Genomic DNA, 8,401 nt, shown 5'->3' with positions numbered 1-8,401 from the left:
TAAAATAAAAATTCATAATATATTTATTTATATTGAAATTTATATTAGAGAATTGATAATAGCTTTATAGTTTAGTTTATTTTGAAAATCAGAACATATACTTCATATAAATAATATGTGTAGTCGAGCTTTTAGGACATTCTTAAAAAAGCAATGAATAAGTCTGATTACAATTGCTATGAAGGGTACAGTCAAGATAAGGAAACTCACGCATAGTTGGTAGAATTTAAAGATCATGACAGTATGATATGTTATCTTATAACTTTTTTATTCTTTAAAATCCAGAAACGTACCCCTTGAAGACCGCATATATTATATGTACAATATATTACAGATCGCTATGATGGATCTCAACCAGCCTATCGTCTCCATGGTCGTTTATATAAAATACTATGTATGTATTTTAATACTGCGTCTTAATAATGAAATTTAATATATAAAATTTTTGAAAATGTAGCTTGAATATTGTTTGGAAAGATCTGTACCTGTTAGAACTAAGTTTAGTTTCACAATGAAATGTGTTGGAATCAATGCTCAAAATTGTATTTTTTACTTGTTTTGTATGACATAATCAGTACAGCGTATGCAAGTCATTCAGTGATTAGTACAACTCCAACTGAAGCATCTAACGTTCACAAGTTACACGTTATAATGTACTACAATTTTAAAATGTGAGGTTTTAAAATACTTAGGCTTATTTGTACCAGTCAGCTGCTTCAACTAAATCGTAAACTGCTCAGCACTACGTTATCGTTGCTGACGAAATACTGCGTACTAGGAAGACATGCTATGAAATGGCTCAACTCTATATTGACTTTTGTCGAGGATTAGACTCTTCGGATGAAGAAAAAATTGTACTCTCCGTTCTGTGTTAGTGTCCTGCAAATTTAGGGACTTGAACAAGTTTATTGATTTAACGTGTTGATTAACTTTCACTTGTATGGGGAAGTTGTGCCTTTCAGTATTGTTTGTACACTGACTATCATTTGAGTTCAAATGGGCGGCGTTGACCCCATTTTAACTTAACCTAACATAGGCTTATCGGCAAAAAAATTAAAAAATATACATTTTAATATTCTGAATATACATAAATCAATTACTTCACAGCAAAGTAACAAAACTCCAGAAAAATGTGCGCACATAAAAGTCAAGTACGGCTTTGGTTCAATTGGTTGTGCTGAATATGAGTTTTAAATTTGGCAGGACATGAGTTCGATTACTGGTACTTGCATTCTCAAAAAATTATTTACGAATAATTAAATACAAGAATTATTTCCAAGACCACTGATGATGGGTATTTGGCAATACCATACTCAGCCAAAAATTCAATTAATTAAAATAATATGAAATGAATTTTTGTTGTTGTAGTTCACTACTATTCGAAACACCTATTTATAAATCAATTACATATGTCACCATTTCACAAATGAATGAACTTAAATATATGAAAACATGAAAACTTATCGAATATTTGTGAAAAGTGTCCACAGTACTTTTATTTCCTGCATAATAAAATACAATATCTACAATATCTAGCATATACAAACAATAATATAAATTATATGTAATGTAATCGAAAATAATAGCAATAAAATTCGAGTTGACAAAACAATACTTGGCCATGCTTGGCAGCAAAATACGCCAATTCGAAGCTGCGAGCAAGGCTCATTTGAAGGCAAGCACAAGTGATTTTAGTAGCTGTTCGAGTGTGTTAACATGAAGATAACTAAATAAAGTATACGCAACGTGGTACTGTCCGAAACAAACAAAAAAAACAAAAAAAAAAAACAAAAAAAAATGGAAAAATATTTTGACATATTTATGGTTTCGAATGACAACAACAGCAATTGAAAAATAAATTAATTAAAAAATGAAATCACTTAAAGGATAAATAACTCGCCCAACCAATGCAGTTTTATAATAAAACTTTTACCAACTGGAAGACAAAAAGTGGTCACACGAAATAGACTCATTGTAGTGGAGTAAGTGGAGCAGCAACTTTTTATCCCTGATATTTGATCACAGCTTTCTTAGTAAAATAACAAAATCAATTATTTTCATTAATAATAATAATAATTGTCTCAAGTTTATTATGCATGAAAGGCATTTTACTATTTTCTTGTTTGCAACTGATAAGTAATTTTTTAATTTACACCAATTTTTTATTATTTTTTTTGTTTTTTGTTTGGTAATATTAACTTGCCACCCAACTAAATTTTGTTTTACTTGAAGTAAACTTAGCCTTTTTTGTTTTTACTCAATTATTTAACGAGCATAGCATTGCAGTGGACATACTGCGCATGTTTCTATACTGAAGTAGCCTACATAATGTGCCTATTCCTATGTACAAAGCAACACTTCACTGTATTTAGCAGTTCCCTATTATGTATCTACAAAACAGCATATGGCGTATGTACAGCTTAACGAAAATAGTACATTTAGCATTTTACTTCTCTCACTCTTAATTTTCTGACACTCTCTTCTTTTCCTGCTCACACTGCAGCACTTTAATGTTCTTTTTATTTTAACCAAATATAGTCTGTATATAGTGACTTAGCCAGTTCGACTACAGTTAGTGCTGTTCGTGTACCCGGAGATACTATATTTTGTAGCTTATGTACGAGTAAACTCTGCTTTCATAGTAGATTTTTCATTTTATTTATGTTGTCAGCGTTGCCTGGCTGCCAAACTACTTACGAGTGTTCCATAAGTTTTCCGTTGTTGGCAGTGTTAGTAAAATTAAATACTTGAGTTTTTCATTTGTGAATTTGTTCTTATTTATTTATTTTTTTTTGTTTTTTTTTGTTTTTTGGTTATGTTGGAACTCATTTATTTTGCTTTTATTTTTTGATTTGTTCTTATTTCTTAGTAGCTCAACAGGAATTGTGGGTGTTCCAATATGAGTGGTTTGTGTATGTATGTACGCCTTCAACGTGTGTGTGTATGTCTGTTTAGTTGTGTATACTGACTTGCCTTCTGTGCACTGACAGCTAATTTATGGAGTGACCAAAACAAGATGAGTCTTGTGTTTCTTTCGAAATATTTAATAAGAAAATTAAATGAAAAATTGCTAGTTAAGCAGACATTGTTTATTCTCGTATACAGAAACATTTACTTTTTGTACACATATATTTTTATTTATACAAGTGTTTATATTACACTATACAACGTTCAGAAACTAAAACGATGAAATAAAATACAAAAGTTAATATATTCTATGAATTATCACTTTTTCAAATATTTAGTAATATTTAGTAAATTACATATATAAATAACACATCATATAATTCAATTATTCAATTTATTTACATTAACTGTTTAACTTCATTAATTACTGTTGACACAACTTAACATCTTAAGTTATTAACATAAATATAAGCAATAACATTAGCAATAAGCAATAACCGCATTTGTTATTTTGTAAACATTGCTTGTTGTTCATTTTAAATAATCTTTAGAAATCAGAGTCTGAATATATTTATTGATATAATATTTTGAATAAGTCGTTGTTTTCTGTGATGATAGCCATTTATGTTCATATTAATCATGTTTACGTTCTCTTTAATTTTGTTAATTAAGTAATATATAATTTAACCAGTATTAAGATTTTTAATTTAACAACTAAAAGTATTAATAACTGACACTAACATAAAATACCGAATATTCCTTGTGGAGGGCGACCAAATTATTTAACAGGCCATTGCAGCAATCTGTCCCAGTCAAAAAAAACAAAACTTAGTAGGCTTAAACAAATGCCTAAAAGGCGAATCTACTAACACCTAGAAAAAACCTTCAGTCCAAATGAAGACCAAAATGTTATTGGAAAAAGTACAAATTGGCCCATACATCACACCGAAATTGTTTCCATTACTCCAGAGGAAATGAGTGACAAATTAAAAAAAAAAATCAAAAAATCTCCTGGTTCTGACTTGATAAGGACTGAAGTTCTTTCAAACTTATCCAACAACTGCATCATTTACCTATGCGATTTAATTAACACGTGCCTCCGTTCCAAATATGTACCTATATTTTGAAAATTCGCAGAAGTGGTTATGATACCCAAACCAGGAAAATCAGCCACGCCACGTAGGCGAATATCTTTATTGCCAAACTTATCGAAGCTTCTTGAAAAACTGCTGCTAGCATGCTTATTACCAATAATCAAGAGGAGAGACTTCATATGAGAGATATATGACTTATTTTCGGTAAACCTACAGTTTACAGCAACATTTGTGGATGATACAGCGGTTCTAGCAATCGACAAAAATATAGAAGACGCGACGGCTAGACTACAACACACAGTCAACCGAATTGCTTCATGGATAAAAAAATAACGTATCAGACTAAACAACGGAAAATCTCTAAATATATTCTTCTCAATTGCAAATTGTAACCATACACCAATTCATATCGACGTCACAAAAATTGGGCATTACGCTTAACACCAAAGTGCGCTGAAGAGCGCATGTTAAGAAAAAATCAGAGAAGTTTAACTTAAAACTAATACAACTAACAATATATAGTACTGACAATACGGTTTCAGGAATAGGACTACTTACAGTCTTATACTATCACTACTTATATCTACCACAAAAAACTTGGTGTTGAAGTTTTAGTACAGTCAGTCGGGCTTACAAATAACACAGACAAAAAACGTATTTGGTATATAGTTAAATGGTTAAATAAATTACCCGAAGGCAATCATACATCAAACATATGCAAAATGACACTAAATGACAGCTCTTAAAAGCATTTAGTAAAAGTATATATCACTTAATATGTGTGTATCATAAGCGAATATAAGAACATAAGACATAGCCAATATCAGGGAGGACTAAATTTAGGCAAATAATTTTAGTCATTTTTTTTGTGTGCCGTAGTTTTTTAAATACTTGGTTCCTTGCACTTCCCCAATTCATAGCTGCTGGTAATATATATGTCAGTTAATACACTTGTAATACAACTAAATAAAACCAGATTCTAGTGTATTCCTTTCGATTGAATGACTAAATTCGGTTGTAAATGGTCATAGCATCGTTGCAGATAATTAAGTTATGTGACTTTTCGTATTCTGTGTAAATCACCTAAAGCCTGCGCATATCGCTTATTTAGTTCTCCATAACATTGACAATGGTGTCAACTGTTTCTTCTAACAAAATCAGAGATATCTGTTTTTATTTTAAATATAGCTCTGTTTTTAGAGTCCATGTGGTTTTAGAAATAATGCGCAAATCTTTCTATCCACAGTTCTTTTTTAAATTGCAGCTGCTTTCTTAAGGTTGCATTCTAATGGCCGTTAAATAATATTATCGCTCAGTTTTCTGAGAATATGCTATATGCAGCCCCATTTACGTTAATGTAATCCTTTTGTAGTTTTAATTTACATTATAAGAGTCCATATATTTGAATTGATAGTCTGAGAGCCACTACTTGCAAACGCATGGGCGTAAACATTGATTTATGAAAATCTGTGTCTGTTTGGTTTGGAATGGTATTTTGCAATATTTTATCGCTCTATTTTATTTTAATTCGCTCTATTTGTTGTTGTGCCTCGGAGATATGTTTTTGAATCTAGGTTTTTAATTGGTTAGAAGGAGATGATAAAACTCCGTATTAACTGCCCATGATATTTCTTACTAATTTCTAAGATGACTTCAAAATCATATAAACTTATTATTACATATAGTAAATTTAAGCTTCTCTGGAGGTTAAAGCAACTATAATAAAGTATACATATCTCGTAAGTATATTGCAAACTTCCTTATCGGGTAAATGGCAAACCTTTGATATCATATTGGATGCCTGATAATAATTATATCATTTTATATAATGACATATACGAATATAATTATTTGTATTTTGAAGTTTTTGTTTTTTCTACTTAATATTCTATAATTAAAAAATTTTTATTCGTTTTGGAAACTTTAACTTTAAATTTACGTGTTTTTTTTTATCAGCTATCAAAACTAATATCTTCAGTTCTTCCAGAGTTGCCATCGAAAGTAGTGCTGATTTAATATTGTTCTTTTGCGACATTATTACAAAAAAATAGTTCTTATGTTGATTATAATTAGGTATATATTGAGAAAATATATTTAAATTATGATTATTATTTATATTTTTTACTTAAATTTACATTAAACTCAAAAAATTATTTTTATCTGCAAATGTATAAGTAATCAAATTACTTAAATCTTCTCTTTTCGATGGTATTGGAACATTACTTAGTTGTAACATAAATAAATATTTTGCGAAGTCCTTGTTATCCTTTTCTGTCATTTCTTATTTGGATATTTTAAGCCCAGTATAAGTCGAAAGTTCAAGAAGTTGAAAAGGACACGTTAACGGATTTTGCATTTGTTTGTTTTTTCGACCACCCAAGTAGTTATAGTGGTCGTCGTTTTGTGTTGTTTCACTAGTGAAAGCTGACGAAAATGCTAATAGCTTACCATGCCCACTTAAACGAATAGAGTAGTCAGGTTATATTCCACCACAGCACAGAATAGTTTGTTGTTGTGGTAGTTTATTGAGCTCAATGACTTCGATAACCACTTAAGCCACAAAATGATTATAAATTACATAAGGATAATTGCTGGAAAATGACGATGACACTTTTAACTAACCAAAGACATTTTTAGTGGTATTTAAAGATTATTTAAAGGTTATTTTGCAAGTTTGCAGTTGTCGATTAGTGTGTCAATTAGTTAGCATAAAGGATTATTTGTAAATAAGTTAAAGGATATTGATAAGGATGCTATTGGAAAATGTGCGAAAACACACTTTTAGTACTAAATATGCAAGTTGAATTGCAGTGGTTAATTACTGGCAAGGAGAAGAATGTTAAATATTATGAACTTAAAGTTAGGAGTAGTTCAAAGGACTTTATTGATTTTTATCTCATTTAGTATATAAAGTTAGTTTTATTTTTAATAATCTTTTTTATGTAAGCAACAAAGTCATCAAGGACATGTGGTGAAGTTATGATTTTGTATGGAACTGTTTAATAAACACAACATGTCTGTGCCTAGTAGAGGTATAGCGGGAGAATAGCTCAGTCAGATGAAGAATACGTGTCAAAACTTTTATAATAAAGTCAGAGCAGTTAGGAGTTATTGGCGTCGAATATGTTCTTGATGATGATGACGGACGACGGAAAACTTTAAATTACTGAATGTGTATACATAGAACTGATCTAACAAGGACACAACATATGTGCCACAAACTTGTGTTGCCAACCAAATGCAACAACTTATTTTTTTTCTTTGTGTACTAAGTGCTGTAAAAATATTATGATGCTTATAATACTAATACAACTTTAATAACACAATACAGCAACAACAGAACATCCTTTGATAATATTCATCAGAGCAAAATGTGAAGAAAAAAATTCAAGCAGATAACGCACTTTTCGTACTTTTGAACTTTGTCAGTAACCACAACAAATCGACCTTATCATTGACGGATTAACACTACCACAGCAATTGACATGCGATTTAAGTACCACAACCACTGCCACTTGTTGTTGTAATAAATCTTATTATCCTGTTGGTTGTATATTGTGGCCGATGAGCGCATATTGTTTCAAATTACCTTTTTTACCCCCGAAAGGACACAGCACAGATTTACAGACACAAAAGAAAAAGTTAACAAAGTCAAATTAGCAAAAACGTATTGATGAAGCGTTAATACCACTTTTGGTCAAGCTCTTCAACTCTAGCCAACTCTAGTTCTGGACACCAACACCACCCCTGCTGTCTGTCATATACCACAGCCTTTACGTGCGGATATTTGCGAAAATATTCACACTTAGAAAAAAACTTGTAGCTAAAACACGGAAGGCAAAAAGTTGACATGCATGACAAGTTAAGCTATTTAATCTGCGAGTTATGCCAAGGGTTGCCGTTGTTTTAGTTGGAAGAGTTCCTTTTTTTGGGCATTCTACTGTTTTGTAACTGCGTTTTTCTGTCATTTCTGCAAATGTGTCCCGCAAATCCGAGTGAAATTGCATTTGGAAAATGTCATCGGTTTGTATGACACGCAATAGAAAATATAAAAAAAAAATAAAAATGATAAAAAAATATGGAAACAAATCAGAAACAAGCCATACCGCAACCAAATCAGGATTTGCTCTCTCCAATGTTTAAAAGTTTTTTTTTTGTGTGGTACAAGGTTTTTGGTATTTATGAGTGTTTTGCTGTATATCATATTTGTTTTATTTCATTTCATTACAATTTTATTTTTTTATTATATTTTTCTACACATTTGTTCTGGATTTTGTGGGATTTTCTTAAATTGTTGCTTTCATATATGAACATCTCTCGGATTTTTTATACCATTTATATTCATCCAAATTATATATCATTCGGAATATATATAAAACAAATAATAAAGTTATAGATTG

The sequence above is a fragment of the Teleopsis dalmanni genome, chromosome 1 (assembly GCF_002237135.1).
Source record: "Teleopsis dalmanni isolate 2A chromosome 1, ASM223713v2, whole genome shotgun sequence".
NCBI lineage: Eukaryota > Metazoa > Arthropoda > Insecta > Diptera > Diopsidae > Teleopsis > Teleopsis dalmanni.
The sequence above is the reverse complement of the archived record's forward strand: the minus strand, read 5'-3'. Positions refer to the sequence as shown.